This window comes from Oryza glaberrima, chromosome 11, assembly GCF_000147395.1.
Source record: "Oryza glaberrima chromosome 11, OglaRS2, whole genome shotgun sequence".
NCBI classification, from domain to species: domain Eukaryota; kingdom Viridiplantae; phylum Streptophyta; class Magnoliopsida; order Poales; family Poaceae; genus Oryza; species Oryza glaberrima.
Window position 1 is genome coordinate 12,173,384 of NC_068336.1, and position 19,941 is coordinate 12,193,324.

Below are 19,941 nucleotides of genomic sequence, written 5' to 3' on the forward strand. Positions count from 1 at the left end.
GTGCTGACTTTTTCCGGTTACAAGGCAAGTTCCACCTCCCTCTCTTTGATCACTTTGAACCTATGTTTTGGAGGTTATTGAAAATGTTGGCAAATCTTGCATGTCGATTGTACACTAATAAATTAAAATTTTGTTAAACTTGTTAGGCAAGCTCCTATTATTTGAATTATCACCTTAACCCACATATATCCATATCCCTCATTCCTAACCTTAGGAACAATACGACTATACCACTTTATATATGAGTTTTGGTGACACTAGGTTACTATAATGCTTAGCCATGCTTAGAATGGTTTTCCTTGTCATTATGGGCTCATTACAAACATGAAAAATTAATTTTTAAATAATCTGGACAGAATTTTAATACTTGTGATTTTGATAAATAAAATGGTGGAAAACATGGATTTTAGGTTTGGGCCTCAAGTGGTGCACATATGGTGATTAGTTGTGCACCGATAGGGGGAGAGTGTGCCCAAACCAACCTAAGGATTTCACTCAATGTCTGTTCATTATGTTTACCATACATCCACATGTGTCTTTATGGGGGATCTTGGCCTATTAAGTTAAGCACTTGTCTAACCTTGCATTCGGGAGGCCATTATAGTATAGGTAGGGGCAACGAGTGTACTGTGGGCTACCTAGAGGAACTACCCATGTGTGTGTTGAACCTTAGGACAAGTGTACTGTTCCTAAGTGTGATCGCAGGATGATAAATTCCCTACGTGTGTGATTTCCGTGAGGGGACGAGCGTACTGTTCCGCCTCACGACATGGGCGTCTAAGTGTGTCCAATACAACGATATTGTGCTACGTGGTGGGTTCCCGTTGTGTCCGCTACCACGGCGTTAAGTTTAAAGCGTGTGCCCGCCACTTAACGGTTCTAGGTCATATAACGTGTATGGCCTAGGATGGAGAAACACGTATCGTGCTCATGCATGGTTAGACAATACTTAATGTAAAAGCCTCGTTGTGTCCGCTACCACGGCGTTAAGTTTAAAGCGTGGGCCCGCCACTTAACGGTTCTAGGTCATATAACGTGTATGGCCTAGGATGGAGAAACACATATCGTGCTCATGCAAGGTTAGACAATACTTAATGTAAAAGCCTCGTTGTGACCTCTAGACCATACTCAATGTGTAGAGTATGGTGGTACCGATGGGTACCGGACAAACTAGAGCGATTCACATCATGTGGGTAAAGCTGTACAAAGTCTGCAGAGTTCTAAAACCTAATCGATTAGTCGTGCTCGCGGTCATGAGCGGCATGTGGATATGTGTTGAGTATAGACTTGTGTTTATTCTTCTAAATGCTGAAATTTAACTTCAAAATGTGATGAGATTTGAGAATGATCTCCTTGTTGCCATGGATGGCAATGAGTAGTATATTTATACATGATTAATGACTACTTTGATGCCCAATATGTCAAGTACTTGCTGAAATTTATTTGAAAGCAAATCTGATTTGGAAATGTTTTATGCAAATAAAACTTGCTTTATGCTAAAAAGAACCATATCATGCCTTCCTTGATTATATGCCTTGCAAGTAGAGTGTTAGGCTTGTCTTGGTGCTTGCCAGTACATTATTTCTTATAAAGTACTGACTCTTGCTATTGAATTAACCTTTTGTTTGCAGGTTTAGACTTAGTCTTTGAGTGATGCGGGTAATTGACTGCTTCTTATAGGACTTGAACTTAATGGGGTAAATGTCATAATATAACTAGTAATATGCCCGTACTAACGTTACGGGGATGTTTCATAAGACCACTGTGATATCACAGAAAAGGAAATTCCTGCTGAGAATGATACAACTTTACAGTGTAAATGAAATGATGCTAATTAATTAATTAATTATACTTGCATCTCACAGCATATTGATTTACGCACAAAACTTACTAACACATAAAACTCATTGCATGATCAACTTCACTTGAGCTATTAGAAGGGTTCTCTGAAAAACAAGAGCAGCACATGCAACATTAGTGGAGACTTAACATAATTTACAGGATCATTCACATGTAATTACAAGTGCAATAGACATGCTTTCTCCTTTTCTCACCTCTAGAATTATGAATATTGATTCCAAAGGACGGTATGCTAATAGTTCACTAATCCTACTCTCCCAAGTTACTCCAGGAATGTGGACTTTGAAGATCGTCTGATTTCCAAAGAACATCCTTTAAGGTGTTGGAGACGTTCTTGTAAAATTACATACATTAAAACCTACATGATTCAGTACAAGAAACAAGAAATTCAATCAAATGGTGAATATTAAATGATAAATTATAAATCAGTGAAACCCAATGTATCAGATTAGTGACTCAAATTTTCCAATGAAAGCCCATGAACATCAACTTCATGATCACCACATAAAATATCTACCTCAAGGAACTTCAAGTTGCATCCTCTCTTAATTTGGTTGATAATAATGCACAATAACAGTTAGATTGAAAAGCTTTTACACAAAGCAGATTGCAGTATACCATTTTTTTTCATATTGCCTCAGTAGCAACATTGGGATTTCCTTTTCTCCCTGTTTTTGTACCTTTTCTAGCTAATATTCAATGAACTAAATAGTTCAACATGCAGGAAATATCTATTTCAATTTACTATAAATTATGCCTAGAAGGCTAGAACCCACTATTTTTTTCAAGGGAAATATAAGCAAATAATGTGACAAGGGGAGCAGACCTTGCATTTTTTTTCTGGACATCGAGTCCAACAATTAATCGGCAGGAAAATCTGACAGAGTAGAAAAAAAAACTGAAGGCTAATAAAAATCTGAAGTTATATATGCACAATACAACTACAGTGGGCAGGTATAATAGTATTATGAATGGTGTATAAGAATATTTGTAAGAGAGAACTCTGACACCAGTAAGGGAAAAAAAAAAGAGAAGTGATCCAGTATGCATTATCATTAACTGATCCGTTAACTCATATCAGGAAAGGCTTATATAAAGAGAATGCATTTTCCTAGAATTCAGTACTACACACATCAGTTACTATGAAACTACAATTAACACGTTGGCTTGCAAACTCAATAAAGCAAAATATGTGTTTTCACACTTTCAAATGCAGTGTATATGCTTCTCTTGATCGATCAGAATTAAACTAAACATTGCACAGATTTCACTTGGCAACTAACAGTGAAGTTTCTGGGATAAAATTTAGGGGGAAACTTACTGCCAGCATATGGGAATTTTCCTGTGCGAGCGAGCTGCCAGTTAGCGAGCCACAGCTTCTGGCCCATTCCCGCTCAAGTCTATGATCTTGCTGTATGCACCAAAACAAAGCAAAAATCGCGTCAAACCAAGAGCACATAGCATCAAAAGCCCCAGCCACTCAAAGCCTCAACAGAAGGGATGAACTGATGCAAGGAATCAGGTGGTTTCAGGGACGTACTCCCTCCCCTCAAGGAGCCTCATAGGTTCCGAATTCTCCTGGAATTGGCACAAAATTTAGAAAAATATCACCTTTAGTTTAGTAGCAATCTCAGAGATCGAGATTAACAGAGAGAGATGGGATGTTGCCTTGACCAGCTGCGTGATTCCCTTCTCGCCCGCATCCGCCGCACACACCGATCCATCATGGTCCACGGGTGTACCTCCTCATTACAGCCCCGCCCTTGGATATCGAGGTCACGCTGTTCGCGGCCATCCTCCCCGGTGCAGCAGCGGTAGCCACCTCCGCCTCCGCCGCTGGCAGTGCCAGGATGGCGACCTGGTGGGGAGCAAAGACAGCGGCCTCCATGGTGGTTCGTCTCCATGGAGGAGGTGCAGTGGCATCCGTAACGCGAGGCGGAGATCGGGGATTCACAGTACCAGTGGAAGGGTACGGTTTGGGGATTGTGAGCGGCGGCGCGGTGGCGATAGGCGAGCGGCAGGGGCCTACCGGCGGCTGGGTAGGGTTTGAAGATTTGCGAGGGGCAGGGGCAAGAATCGCGGCGGTGATAGGTAAGGGGAACGGGCGTGAATCGCTGCGCACTTGCTGATGGAAGATGAAGCAGTGGTGCTGTGATGTTGCCGAAGAACCACTGCAGTCCGCGTCATGCTGGCGAGGCGCCTGTCGCTCCAGCCACCGCGCCACCTCGGTTTCACCGAAGATCCACCGCGCCACTGCTTCACCACCGTCGAGGGCTCATAGTAGTGGCGACAGGGGAGAGATGTGACGAAGACCACGGTGAGCCGGCGCCCTTGACCATGGAGGATTGAAGGTGGCGGTGGCAGGGGAGAGATGAGGGCGGTGATGGAGACCGCGGCGAGCGGCACGAGCCGACACACCGTTGAAAACGGAGGATCGAAGGCCGCGGTGACACGCAGCGATTAGGGTAGAGGCGCGGTTAGGGGATGAGCAAGGTTGCGGGTTGCGACCTTGCGGGATGAGGACAGAGAGAAGACGTGGATCTGTGACTGGGAGAGCGAGAAAGAGAGAAAGGGGCGTGCCGCGTGCGCGATTCAAGGAGGTGGGAGCGATTCATAGAGGTGGGAGGTGGGATTGATCTCGATCATTTGATTTTACACTGGTCGATCTTAACCGTTGAGTGATGAATGTAAGAGTGTAGGAGTGAAAGATGAGTAAAATAATTTGGTGAATTATAGGGTAGATTAAGGACTAAATTATAATGAATCCCATTGTGAACTAATTGATCTAAGCATGGCTAATCATTCCTAGAGCAATCATCTAGTCAGTTATAATCCAAGTTATCAATGGCATAAGATATTCAACATGCTGAGTATGATAGGCATCCATCCCACATGACATTCTAAAACAATGCAATTTAATAGAAAGAAGGGGATTTTATAAAATAGGCTCCACATGATCAATGACGCATGTATGACCTGCCTTGCTCTTGAGCTGACTAAACCTCGGCGACCACTTCGAAATAAACTAGATCACCAGAACTGACAGAGTCTAAACGACAAACAAAGCACACAAGAAATACCAGCAATAAGGCTACTGAAACAGCAAAAGAAACCAATTTTAATGGATTCTATACATTTTAACAGATTCACTACAATTTGAATGGGTTAAAATGGAGCTCAGATTATTTAGTTACGAATTTTACAATATGAGTTGCGTTATTAGTAATAACTGAAAAACCTTAATCATTTATTACATATTATTGCCGATAGATAAATAGATCAATGGAAATAAACCTCTGGTAAGTAAGCCTCATGAATTAACGACTCAACGAGCCAATACTTCGTGACATGGGACCATCCAAACGGTCAACCGAACCGGCGAACGGAACCGACGGCTCAGACACGGTTTACGACAGAGACTCGGTACAGCAAGCGATAGGCCGGTAGGGGTTTAGGGATGCACCTATGGCTTTGCGACTCGGATACCGAGCTACGGGCAGCGGCAAACCACGACAGCTAGGCGGTGACACAGGGCAGCGGTGACACGGCAGCTAGGCGGCGGCGGCACAGCTAGGCTACTAGGGTTTTGTCGGGGTTACACTTTTAGGGTTACAACAACGACACTAAAAAGAATTAACACCTAAACCGGGAGATTACGGATAGGTTCCTCGTCAAACCGAGACAATCAGCGAGGAGGAGACGACGACTACAGTTCGGCGGCAACATGCCGAGACAGCGGTGATGCTAGATCAAAATCTAGGACGGAGATAAATTAGAATAGAGATAGATAATGGTGGTAGCCATGACACGGAGAGGGAAAACAGATTATTGGCGACGCTAGGGCAACGCCGGCGACGGCGGGAGGCGGCAGCTAGGGCTAGGACTAGGGCTAAAACAAAAATTGAATAGGAAAAATAATAGGGGGTGTTCTAACTTATACAGGAGTGGGGAAAAAAGAGGGAGGTGGGACTGGTGGGGAGGCAGCAGAGAGGGAGGGGAGAGGGGGCCTAGTCGGACATGGGGAGAGAGGAGGCATGCACGCGGAAGGGGGAGAGGGGGAGTGGCGGCCGAGTGGGATGGGGAGGGGAGGAAAAATAGGAATAGGATTTGGAAAGGAACTTTCCCAAATTGAAAAAGAAATGCTGTGCCGTTTTAGGAAAAGAACGGAAACGGACTCACAAACGGAAACGGACTTGGCTCGTTATACAAAACGAAACCGCGGACGAAGAGGGCAGTGAATTGGGCACGATTCACGACCAAATGCGGGAGAGAAAGATTATTATTAATTCAAATCTTGACAATTCAATTTACCAACATTAACTCCGATGTTCTGAATATTCCGCTTTAAGTCCTGTTAATGATTTTAGAGCAAAGAGAATTCAAAAAGAATTCTCCCTGACATTTCCGATTATTAAAATGTCTTGTTAATTTGGGCTTTCTCTTGGTTAACCAAAGTAATTTCTATAGACAATTTATTGGTGAATTAGAAACTACAGAGAAGGGGAACCTCCGGGTGTGACAGCATACTTGCTTTCACATTTATTACTAAGTCAAAAAGTCGGGCCAAATAAGATAACAAAACATACTTCTGATGAAGATCGTGCAAGTGTCTGGTATGATAGTGGATATGGAATGACATTACTCCTTCTGTATACACCTTCCTCCTTTTTTTTTCAAAAATTGAGAGGGTGTATGGCTAGGTTTTTTTCTTCTTTTTTTTCATCATTTCCCATACTTCGTATGAACAAGATTTTATTTTTCTCTCCTTTTTTTTCTTTTTTTTCCTTTTGCATAGCCATACCTCTCTTTCATTTTGAATGATACTTTTGGAAAGAGAGCCATAAATAACATGGAGTATTTATTTTGTGGATGAAGTGGAAGAAAATGGATAAAATGGATAAAATGAATGCTAGCTTCTAGTATAGATGTTTAGCATATGTGCGTGTAAGTGTGTGTCTGATCATAAAGTATGAGAAGCATCTAACAAAGGTCACGGAAATTTGACTAAAGTTCAATGGAATTACAAGCAACCATAACATTAGGTTTTTGTAATTTAAATGAGTATATGTCTCTGGTAGGACTTCATATCAAATGAGGAACTTTCTAAAGTTATCATTTTGAGAAAAAAACATCTGAAATTCTAGTCAAACTTAGAATAAGACCATAGTAACTATAGTTTACCAAATCAGATCTCATAACAACCTAGACTTAGATCATACAATGTTCTATTAACAACTCCCAGGTTCCCAGATAATATTTGGCCTTCCGGCTTAAAACTTAAGAGAGTACTTAACTATGAACCAATACATAGGAGATATAAAAGATAGCAAGTATTCATCATTTCAACATAGAAAATTTAGTAGTCTTACATAGCATATAAAAATCTAACCTATATATTTTTGACTTTTTATGTTTTACAAATTTTAATGTTCTTTTCAGGTTATAAATGCAATGTGAAAGGGAATGTCACGCCTAGAAATTCATGAACCAGAATTTCAAGAAGAATGTGTATTAAATCCCCTATCTAGGACAAGCTAGGGTACACAAACAACAAAGTCGAAACTCAGATCCACGTCTTACAAATAAATAATGTCTTAAATAAACAGCGGAAAGTGGAAGCATCATTTGGGGATTGCTCTACTTCATCGCCTCATCTTAACAAGTCTGAAATGATTATCTCCTCTGATCAAGAAGGTCTTATCTCATCATCCATCTCACCAACATACAACTACAAGCAAGGTAATGAAATGGTGAATAAGGTTGATGATTGTCCAACTCTCCCATTGTACTCCAACAACACCGATAATGAAATTGCAATATTTGATTGTGTTGTTGACTCATACAAACCATCTAGCGCTAAATGTGTGCATGAGGATGATATGGATGGATGCTCTACTTTCCATAGTACTTGTGGAACTAACCTTTTGAAGGAAGAAGTGAATGAACATAAATGGTTAAGTGAAGAATCCACATCATCAACTTGTTTATCTTCCATTGCCGAAGATCATGCATGCTTTATGGGCGATGATGATGACTCTGTGGTTGATCAATTGAACAAGAAGGATACAACAATGGTGATCATGCTCATGGGGGTTATTGAGAAGCAACATGAATGACTCATTAAGAAGAATGAAGAAATCAAGGGTCTATCTGATGAACACAAGAAACTCAATGGATCTCATTCTTCATTAATTATGAAGTACAAAAAATTGGAAAACGAATTTTCTTGTGCCACTAATTCAATTGCTTGTGTAGCATTTTTAGAGAAGGAAAATCAAGAGCTCAAATCTGAATTGGAGGAGATAACTAGCAAGTATATGGATTTACAAGAAATGAATCATGAACTTTGCAGATTCTCATGACCATAGTAGAGATAGCTCATGAGGTGATAATTGCAACGGTAAAATCATATGGGCCTCATGCTCAGGTTGATCTTACTTGTGCTAACACTTGCTGCTCCGAAGCAAACATTTCCCTGAGCATTACATGTGACTTGGATTATGTAGGAAAAAAGGACAAGGACTTGTGGGCAATGCTTAACCTTCTCAAGATAACCGTGGGAACATGGTGAAGAAGCTTGAGAAGGGATCAACCGTAGCTTGCACCAAGTTCTATCAAGCAAATACTAAGTTCAACAACAAGAGTAAGGGGCAAATTCAAAGTAGTATCAAAACTCTCGGTACTTGCATCATGTGCAAGAAAGTGGGACACTATGCGTTGATATGTTCCAACAAGATTGATGACCAAGAGGAGAATAAGAAGAAGCAATATGAAGTGTTATGGATGCAATGTGAAGGATCATGAAGTTGCATCATGCCCCCATATGAAGGATGAAGACTTTATGTCATCAAGGAAGAAACTTAATATCAAGGCAACAAGTAAGATGAAAGATGCGGTGAAGAAAACACCATGTAAAGACAAGAATCGACTTTGTTACAATTGCCGGTGAAAGGGACAAATTGGTAAAAAAATTGTCCCAATGGTAACATTCTTAACCCGAACCTTTTATTTGATTCTTAAATTGCTTAGGAAGGCAAAAAATGTCACTAGTATTACATAAATGATTAGTTCACCACATGCTAGCACAAAGGTCACTTGGGTGCCGAAATCTCTTATGACTAACCTATATGGACCCAATTTTCTTGTGGACAAAAATGTGCTAAAATGAGAATATGTGTACGTGGAGAGACATTGGAGGTATGGCTTATGCAAGCAAAGGTGGATCTCACCAAGTTCGGAGTTTGGAGCCAACCATTGCAAAATTCACGTCAAGAACCAATCTCATCTCGGTAACATGTATCTACATTGAATTATCTTGTATTTAATCTTGTATAGGTTGCATTGCATTCTCATAGCATTTAAGAATTTACCTTCCTTGCATATGTGAAATTCATCATTTATGCATTCTTGAGCATGATAAGTTGTGTCATATGAGTATTTAGTACTCAATCATATTCATGCATATCACACCAATATATGTTCTCAAGTTGGTTAAGTGCTAGTTCGTAATTTCAAAACAAACCTTTTAGCCAAAAGTGAAAATTTCGAAAACTATAGAAAAAGCTTTTCTATGAGAAATCTAATTGGAAATGATCTCAACGTGTGTTTCAAATATCTCTCAATACTTTTATATTTCAAAGAAGAGTTAATTTTCAATGAAAAAGAATTTCAACAAAAAAAATGTAGCTCTAAGTATCTTGTTTTAGCTTTTAACTCCAAATTTGTGTATAATTATTTTTAAAAGGAATTTGAAAATGGTTTCAAAATGAAAGAGATAGGGTTGGCTAATTCAAACATTTTTGGTTTTCAAAACTTCTCTAAAAAGCCAACCAACTAAAAGAAATTTACATTCCAATCTTGTCCAAAATATTATTTAGACCATACATGGCCACCTACTATCACTTAGATGAGTTCTCATTGTTGGGGTTGCATAAATGCATCATACTAGCTCAAATAAATACATAACATTCATTCATATTCATTTCTCACCAAAACCATCTTATTTGTTTGTGTTTGCATTTTTGGATAAAAGTGTTTAGAATAGAAGCTTATGTAGCTTTTTGCTCAAACTTGGTCTTTTCTTCGAAACCTTGACTTCATGATGTTAAAGTGTGAAATAAATCAATTCAGAGTGGTCTTAATCATATTTTTATATCCCATGCTTTCAAAATATGAAAGATTTCAAATGTTGGATTTATAGCTATTTCAAATATCCTCTTTGGTCAAAATTAAGAAAAATCTCATTTAAGAGGCCAAATTTTGTGAAAATCCTCCCAAAAGTGCTTCAATATGTATTTCAAATTTTTGCAAGGTATTTGAAGTAAAAGATCTTATTTCTAAAATAATATAGAAAATGGGCGTAAAAGGATCTTACATGATCTTATTTTTATTCAAAATGTTCTATCTCCCTAATTCAAAATATTTTGTGTTTTTGAAAACGTTTCAAATACGAAAGTTTATGGGTTGGTCATTACAAACAAATCTCTAGTTCAAAGTTTTCTCAAAATACCAACCATTCAAAGGGTATAGCTATTTAAAATTCATCCAAAATTGTGTAATGTAATGACCACAATGACCAAAACATGGATTTCAAGGGTTATGCTAATGGAGCTAAAGTACAATGTGAATATTGGCTTAAATTAGTATCTCTAACCCATATAACGCTATACAAATGTCAAACTCCATGAAAAACACATTTGTGTGTGATTTGTGACTTTGATTCGAATTTACTAAATTGAAAGGCCTACAATGCTATTTTTGGTTTTTATATTGATAGAAAAATGTTTTTCCAAAAACTTCATTTGGACAAGATTCTCTCATGTCTAAAGATCATTTCTGTAAGATTTCATCTTATTTGGACATGATTTGGAAGAGTTTCGAGTTTTTCTCACTTTGATGAACTTGCTAAAAAAAATTTGGAAATGACATGGTTTTACACTGATTTGTGAGTTTTATATCTCTCAATTTATTGCAAACTGGAAGGAGCTTTCGGTATGACTTTTGATCCCCTATATTTGAAAATTATTGGTAATTTTTGTTTTAATTTTTGCAGCTCATTTGGACTCTGTTTGAATGCTTTTTCAAAGCCCATCTTAAGTTGTGTAAAATCTGGAATTTCAGCTTTGCTGAAATCTTATGATTTTTGTTTTGTCTATATGGTTGAGATATGAGCAATACTCCAAAATGAAACTTGTGCATGATTCCATGAATTATCTCCAGGATTTATTGCATTTTTTTGGAGCTCATTTCCACAAGTTTTGTGTTGCTACAAGAGCTTGCTTGGTTGTATCTTTTTTTTTGGTTAAAATTCAAATTTTAAAAGTGCGTTTCATTTTGTTGAAAATCTGAGTCGATAGCTTAATAAAAATTGTTTCGTGTAGTGAGTTCTATGTTACGTGAATGTTAAATCAATTTTGAGCTCTATTGGATTTGTTCCTTGCATGAATTCCTCTTGCTCTTAAACGCCATTATTTGAGCCAACCTAAACTCAAATGGAATTTTCATTAACAACCTACATATTCCATTTCCTTTGCTTTTGAAATACAAGTTGATTCTTGTTGCCATTGCCAACTACCATTCCTTGATCCAAATTCGCACTTGCATACACAAGTGGTGTCTATATAAAATGGTACTAACCCTTGATCATCTTGAACTCGGTATTTGTCAATCATTGTCATTCCATTGCCGAGATTACTCACTTGACCAAGAATCTGTCAAGTATCTTTGACCAAACTCCTCTCATAGAGAAAAATACTTGATGAGTGCATTTTGAGAGAATGTTCTAATGCTCATAATCACTCCCTCCAACAAATGAAATCCATTCTAATTCTTTTTGTCTAAGTGACGAGACTACGAGAGTAAGGGGGAGTAATTGTTAAATGGACCATTTGTAAAATTTTTGCTTTGAGCTTCGATTTCAAAAAAAATATTTGGTCTTGTGAATATTTGTTCTTGTTTTGCTCGAGCAAAATTGTTTCTTTTTTAGTTCCTTGCAAATGTTTTTTTTGTGAGATTAGTGCCAAAAGTGGGAGAATATTTGAGGATCCCACATTTGATATGATTATCGATATACAAGGGGAAAATATTTTTGGATCCCACATTCATTTGGTGCATGTCTTGAAAAGAAGCATATCATGACCTATGATAGCATTCAACATGCACCATATGCACAAGCATGTCATACATGTCATACATCGATATACAAGGGGGGCATATTTTAGGATCCCACATTCATTTGGTGCATGTCTTAAAAAGAAGCATATCATCACCTACCGTAGCATTCAACATGCACCATATGCACAAGCATGTCATACATGGGTATAAATCAATCGTCAAATATTCGTACCATTATTATTATTTGATCCCATCTTTCTTCACTTGCTTCCTTCCTTTCTACTAAACTGAATTTTACACTATTTCAGTACCACTTGATAAGCCCGGATCTGTCTGACGACATAGGAGCGGGATTCTCTAAAAAGCCAAGGTCATGGGTGGCCAAGAGGGCCCACTTGGAGACTTGGGATCTCAGCAAGAAATATGAAGGTTGCTTAAAGCCGGCCGATAGGCGAAAGAGAATTCAAAAGTTTTTCCTTATTCTTTTATTAATAAGAAAGGGCTATGTATCATATTTATACTTAATGCTCCCCAATTCTACCAGAAATACTCTAAGAATTTGTTAAGAGTAAATTCTTTGAACTGATTCATCCATAGCCTTAGGTCAGAACCCTTTTTGACTATGTACCTTTGATTCTACTATGATTATTCATCAATAGGTACTAACCCCCCGAAATCACTTTCCCTACTGCTACGTTGAAATGAAAATGCCCGCCTCCAATCCGCTTAGTTAAACCAGACTCTCAGACATATGATTGTTGAGTTAAGGAACAACTCGAACAGTTTTCCCTTCAGGAACAAACATAAATTTTACATGTCTACTCTTGTTAGTAGAAGTAGTAGAGGAGAAATCATTGAGAAAGATTTTTCATTTGAATCATACAAAAAAGTTTGAGCTATCCTAAACTGTTGCAGAATGTTATTTGTTTCATAGGAAGTGATGAGGAAGTTGTTGGTATTTCTTACCAACACTACTGGAAATATAATTCCTAGCAATGGCACTAGAAATAATCCTGGTATATTATGGTTACAGACGTGATCCGCAAGCGCACGGATATACCATTGTAGCATTTCACCCGGGAGTATTCCAAGGTATTGTATTTATTTTATCCCAAGGGAAGATATGATAAGAGAGTACCATGCTAATAGTTTATATATTACTTACACACATCGTCAAAGTCTACGCAGGGGTTAATTCAGTTCAAAGGGTAGGGTGACACACAGAAGAAAGAACTAAGAACTACTCTCACTAAAATATAGTCTAAGCTAAGTGGAGAAAGAATAAGAAAAGTATCATTCCTGTACTTCTAGTATACATACATCTTTAGTCTATACTTGCTATTATACAGTCATGCAACCAATACCCCATACCCAGTGTCCTCCTGGTGTTTCGAGAAGCCACCCCTGACTGCCGAGTTCCTTACGACAGCCTGTCATGACTATACAACCGGGGCTAAATACGGAGGAATAACCTCCCAAGGGAATTAACTTAGGATTATATACCGGCGCGGAGGAATACCCGTACTGAGCTGTTACCATCTGCGGCCCACCTCTCATCCGCAATATATAACCCCAATTAATGGTATCTAATAATCTAAGCACCACGATTACATTACTAAATACTACTCTACATCCTTGCAACCAACATAGAGCAACCGAATAATCGGACACTAAACCCACACCAATACACCTATCTGGAAAGCTAGTTACATGACTATATTGATTCAAGTATAAAGTAAAGTCGGCACTCAAGTAATATGAATGGAATAAAATACCGAACTTGTATAAAGAAAAATATTTTATTAATTCAGTAAATCTTACAAAAGAAGAGAGAAAAGCTATTAAAGCCATACCTGGAATCTCCTGAAGACTCGAGGACTATGAAGACTATTCTATTTCCTACTCCAATAGCACTAGAACTACTAAACAATACTTGAGAGAGCTCTTGATCTTCTTCTTGAGGTGTGTGAGGGAATGAATGAGAGGAGGGGTATTTATAGCCCATGAGGTGCCTTGGGAGTGTGGAGATGCTCCAAGCATCCTAGGAGCATGTTTGCTCTCCTCATGACAAGTGGCAAGATGAAGTATCCAAAGAGCATCTTTCACCTCATTGTGCCATGTGTCGATGCTTATGACGGTTTCTACCGGTAGAATTGCTCCTAACCGTCATAGGATACATGTAGATAACTGCCGGTGGAAAATGGGCTAGATTAGGCCAGCTAGTGGTTCGACCAAACCAGGGAGTTGGGCCGAACCCTGGCTAGGCCCAATCAGCCCACAATTCAGTAGGTGGATTCCTCGTTTGCCCCTTAACTCAGAACAGGGAATTTTGGGCTTATTTGATCATGTCATATCTGAGTTCTCAGCCTATCTATCCACAAGTCTGATTCTCGACAGTGTCTGTTTGATTGATCGATTGTTTTATTGTCGATTCTCCTCCATTTTGATAGCTTCTCCTGCATGGTTAGTTTTCCAAGCATATAGTGGAGTAGAATATTTTATTTATGGAATAATGCATTACAAGCATAGTTAGTCTTCATTAATTGGGTAATATTGACGGTCGAAACTGGTCGATAACGACCGTCAACAAAACCCCCCAAGCTTGAACCTTTGCTCGTCCCAAGTAAAGAACGAAAGGAACAAAGACTTGGTTGTTGATTAGGAGTTGCTGCAATGTTGTATATCTCAAAGATACAGATGCAAGGTATGGGTACTCTCTCTCAAATCGAATAAGTTTGGCACGGCGGCTTACCCTTACCCCTGATTCCCACGAGACACTGCCTTTCCTTGTCTTGAGCGGTTGTGAGACAGAACAACAATTAGAGTGCTAGTTACCCAATCTTTATTCAACTTTTATTCCGGAGGTTTTCAAATGATTTTTGCAAAAGAAATCCAAGTTCCTCAAATGATTCTCTAGATCACTCAAAGTGCATGAATATGGATTCCTCACCAAATTTGCCTTTTTGATTCCTACTCTAAGGTTCATATGTGGAGCTTGGTATGGATCAAACATGACATACTTGTATTCACATTTATTACTATGTCAAAAACTTGGACTAAACTAGATGACTAATCATACTCAAGATCAAGATCGCGCAAAGTGTGTGTGCATGATATGGTGGGAAAATATGATGGAAAACAAAATATGGATAAAGAAAATGCTTCTCCTTTGTGCTTATGCTTTTCCTCCAAAATATCCTTTAATTTTCATAGAGGGGGTATGGCTACTTTTTCTCTTTTTTTCTTTTTTTATTTATTTCTCATAGCCATACCTTTCCCTCTTTCTTTTTTTTTCTTTTACTTTTGCAAAGGATTTTTCTTTGGAAAGGAAGCATGGATGGAGAGCTTATTTGTGGATAATGATAACATGGATATGGTGGATGATATGGATGCTATCTTCCAGTGTAGATGCTTAGCATATGTGTGCAAAAGTGGGTGTATGATCTTGATCATAGAGCATCAGAAGTATCTACATAAGTCACAAAGATTTGACAAAATTCAATGGAATTACAAGTAACCAAAATGTATATGGCTTAATTAATATGGATATTTTTGGCTCTGGTAGGAACTTATATCAAATGAGGAACTTTCAATTTTATCATTTTGGAACATAAAACATCCGGAATTCAAGTCAAACTTAGAGCAGGTTCATAGCAACTCTTATTTACTATCTCATATCTCACAACAACCTAGACTCAGATTACTTACCTCAGGTTCCCGGATAATTATTGGCTACTCCTATTCAATTTTTGAGAGAGTACTTAACCATGAACCCATGTATGAGAGATATATAACAGAGCAACTATTCATCATTTCAACATGAAGAACTAAGCATGTCTTACCTAGCATATTAGATCTAACCTATCTTTTTGGTATTTTTGATTTTGCAAATTTTTATATTGTTTTCAGGTTTATAAATGCAATGCAAAAATTTAAACATGCAATTTGAAAGGGAAATATGCAATGTGATACAAGTTAGCTCAGTGGGGGGAGAGACATCTCCCCCAAGCTTGCTTCTTGCTATGGCTCAAGGTGGGGATCAAATCCCTGGTAGCAGTGAAACGCTTGCCAGTCAACTTGCTGTTGTTGCATCATGCTGCATCATGGTGTTGAAGTTTGCGAGCTATGCACCAACAGACTGCTGCCGTTCCCGTGACTGTACCACATGATCCTCCAAGGTGTGTTGCTCGTTCCCTGCCTACAGTTCTAAGTGTATCCATCCTCCGGATGAGTTCTCCCAGATCCCCTCAAGAGGAGACTGAGCAATGCATCAAGAGGATGGAGGTAGACCACTTGAACTGAAGGAGCCCGAGTATCCCTAGTGCAGCTCCTGCGGCTCATGCCTCCTGCTGTCGCTGGCACTCTGCTAGGACGAACCTCCGGTGTCATGTTGCAGGAATTGGGTCCAACCACGGGCATGCACGGTCGGGCCCCAACTGTTTCCATACATCTGCACTGGTGGTTATGAGGAAGACGCCTCCAGAGGTACTTCTCTCGCCATTCGTCATGTTACCCTGCGTGGGACTTCTCGAGGCAACTCCGCTTGGAAAGAAATGGTTAGTTCTCGGCAGTTATACAAATGAAACTCCGGGTTAGGTAACGTAATCTGATTTGTATAGCCGGGAAACAAAAATATAAGATAATCATTTGGACCATGTTTGAGTATGTGGCATTGAACCAAATAGGCCTCATCAACATAAGAGCGGGTAATAGGAATACTTGCATATAAAGCAGAGTCCCAACTCTTCATGCTAAATGAGTCACCAAAGAAATACACTCAACAGGACTAGACAACTTCACATTTTCTAACCATTGCTTGATCCTGGGTTGAACGGGTGAAACTTTGATTTTTTCTTTTAACCATGGCATACAAGAGGACTAGTTCGCACTATCCGATATCAGCTCTAGGAAACAACGTGAAACAAGAAACTTATGCAACAGCCTTAAGGTAGGATTATGGATGTCATTAGTTCTAGGCTTTGTACAGGATGAGAGACCTGAAATACTTTGTCAAAACATACGCTTGTTAAAATCAAGAAATGCGTTCCTGAAATTAACTTTGCATGTTTTGTCAAAGACTAGAAGCAAGCTAAGTTCTTTCCAAGAAAGGTGATATTCCTTGCGGAATAACCGGAAAGTAACGCCATCGCCTACCTCTAGCAAGGCACATAAAAACTGCATGGTAAGCAAACGGGAACCCGGCTCATCTACACATGCAAATTTATCCCATCCTACAGCACGCCAAACAGTATGAAACTCAGCATCCATACCTATCCTTTTCAGAAGGCCGAGTCGTATGGTCAGGTCTGAGCACACGTTTGGTCTTTCAGCATATGATAGGCTTGCATTTCCCGGTCGCCCACAAGGTCGAGATCAGAGTTGTCGTACAGCCTTGGTGGAACGTACGCCTCCTCCATGGATGCATCCGCGGAAGAAGGTGCACTCGGCTTATCGTGTCGGCATGTCCGTGAGCTTGATCGTCTCTTGAATATGCCCGAAAGTCGTTTTCTTCATAGCTACAGCAAAGAGCAAGAATACAAGACTACTCGGACGGGGGTTAAGCAAGTACCCGTTGATTATCCTTGCACCGAACTAAAGAAAACTTGTATATGCAAGGTGTCTAAACTAAATGCAGCGAATTGTGTGAATTTGAGGTAAGCCTGCAAAACTTTGAATGAATTTTGCAGCAAGGTTTTGAGAGGGAGTGAAAATGAGTTAAAGTGGTGTGACCTCCCTCTCCCAGTTGAGCTGCATATATAGTGCATGGATAACGGCTAGTAATGGCATGTGGGCCCCACTAGCCACTACCCTGTAGAAATTTGCAACCAGCCGGTACCAGGCCAATTCGACCGAACCAAGGGGTTCGGCCGAACCACTGGTGGACCCAATCGGCCCCACATTTAGCCATTGGGTTCCAACGACTAGTGTGAACGTGGCTGTGCAAAATTTTGCCAAAAATTGCATTTTATTTTGCTCACAAAAAATCATTTGAAGAAATTGCCTCAAATTCAAATCTAAATGTGCATTTGAAAATTCAAACATGCTTTGATGCAATGGAAAATAAATATGAGATTACTACCAATTTACCTGTTGGTAAGGGCGACGTCGTTTCAGGTCCGATGAGCACGACCATACCTCCAACGAATTTTGCTCGATGAGGCACCCAGTTCCGGAGGTACAGGAACGAGTGTCTTCTCCTTAACCCGCCACACCTTCCTGATCATAGGTGCGGGCAGCGGCCTCTTCGAAACTGGGAATGCAGGTTGACCGGCCTGTATTTCCAGTTTCTTGGATATCGGCTTAAGGTACTGACGGTTCCTCGTTTCTTCCCGCTCCAGGAAGTTCATCATGAAAGTGTTGAAGTTATCCGTCCTTCGGGGTTTTACTTTGACCTCCTTGTGGGTCGATATGTTCTTGATCTACCCCATGGAGCAATGCTCCATCCTTGGTCCCCTTGTGGACGATTCCCGTTGTTGTTCATGAGCTTGACGTTCTCATAGGTTTTCCGACAATCCGTCCCAGAGTGACCAGTATTGCCATCGACCTCACATGTCGTGTGAGAGTCCATGGCCTTAACGGTACCCTGCTCGGCGTCCTTCTCATTGTTGTGCAGTCTCCTCATAAGGAGATCCAACTGAGCGGCTAGCATTTCCATCCACTTGACGGTGTACATGTCGCATTGACGGGTTTGGAGTCGTTCCTTGCTCCACCCCTTATTTGAGAGCATCTTCTCAATCGGTTGGCATATAACTGTTCTTGAGAAGAATGTCCCTCCAGCAGCAGCATCCAGGTGATCCCAGGACGAGGGGGTTAATCCGTTGAAGAAACTCTGCAGGATGAGCCACTCGGCCATCTCATGATGAGGACGGGCGGTGACGTATTCCTGCAGCCTTTCCCAAGCTTCAAGAATGGTTTCATCCCTCATCAGCTGCAAACTGGGTATTCTTCCACGAGGAGCGTTGGTCTTGCCCATCGGGAAGAATCTTGAGAGGAATGCCGTTGAGCGCTTATTCCGGGTATTCACCGTTGCACGGTTGATGTAGAACCACTGTTCTGCTCTCCCGAGGAGAGAGAACGGCAACAGTTGGAGTCTGACTCTTCTGACGGTATACGTGCTACAGCTTTCCAGGAATTCCTGCAATTGAGCACTTGAATCCTCCTTAGGCTTACCACAGAATGGGCAAGCCTGCGCCATCGTTAATTTAGCTGGTCTTCAAATCAAAGTCACCGTTTCCCCTGCTGACTTGGGTTCCAACTGGCATGTTACCAGCAGAGGGAGCATCGAACTTGCAAAGGGTCTTCTCATCCATATCGTGCAATTCTGGTGGCACGGAATTGGTTGGTCTAGTTGCCAATAGAGTGACCTTGAGGATGAATGACACGGGGTCGGCTTCATTTCACCCGTGACTCCAGATATAAAATTGGTCGGCAGATCAGAACCAGTCTTGTACTACTCTGTTTTCACATAAAAGAGAAAACAAACAAGGTTTGCCTACAAAGGACAGTGACTTATACGAAGGTAAATATAAAATTATTAGCAAGTAGTAAACTCTTAATCATTTATCTTACCCGACAACGGCGCTAGAAATGCTTGTTGGTATTTCTTAGCAACACTACTGGAAATATAGTTCCCAGCAATGGCACTATAAATAATCCTGCTATATTATGGTTACAGACATGATCCGCAAGCGCACGGATATACCATTGTAGCATTTCACCAGGGAGTATTCCAAGGTATCATATTTATTTTATCCTAAGGGAAGATATGATAAGAAAGTACCATGCTAATAGTTTATATATTACTTATATACATCAAAGTCTACGCAGGGGTTAATTCAGTTCAAAGGGTAGGGTGACACACAGAAGAAAGAACTAAGAACTACTCTCACTAAAATATAGTCTAAGCTAAGTGGAGAAAGAATAAGAAAAGTATAATTCCTGTACTTCTAGTATACATACATCTTTAGT

At 40.0% G+C, this 19,941-nt stretch overlaps 1 non-coding gene across 1 annotated transcript; it reads left to right on the forward strand.

The window, feature by feature from the left end:
* The first annotated feature begins 18,824 nt into the window (after positions 1-18,824).
* On the forward strand, positions 18,825-18,930 carry LOC127756100 (small nucleolar RNA R71). The gene has a single exon (XR_008013142.1). It is a non-coding gene; the product is annotated as a small nucleolar RNA R71 (small nucleolar RNA).
* Positions 18,931-19,941: the final 1,011 nt, after the last annotated feature.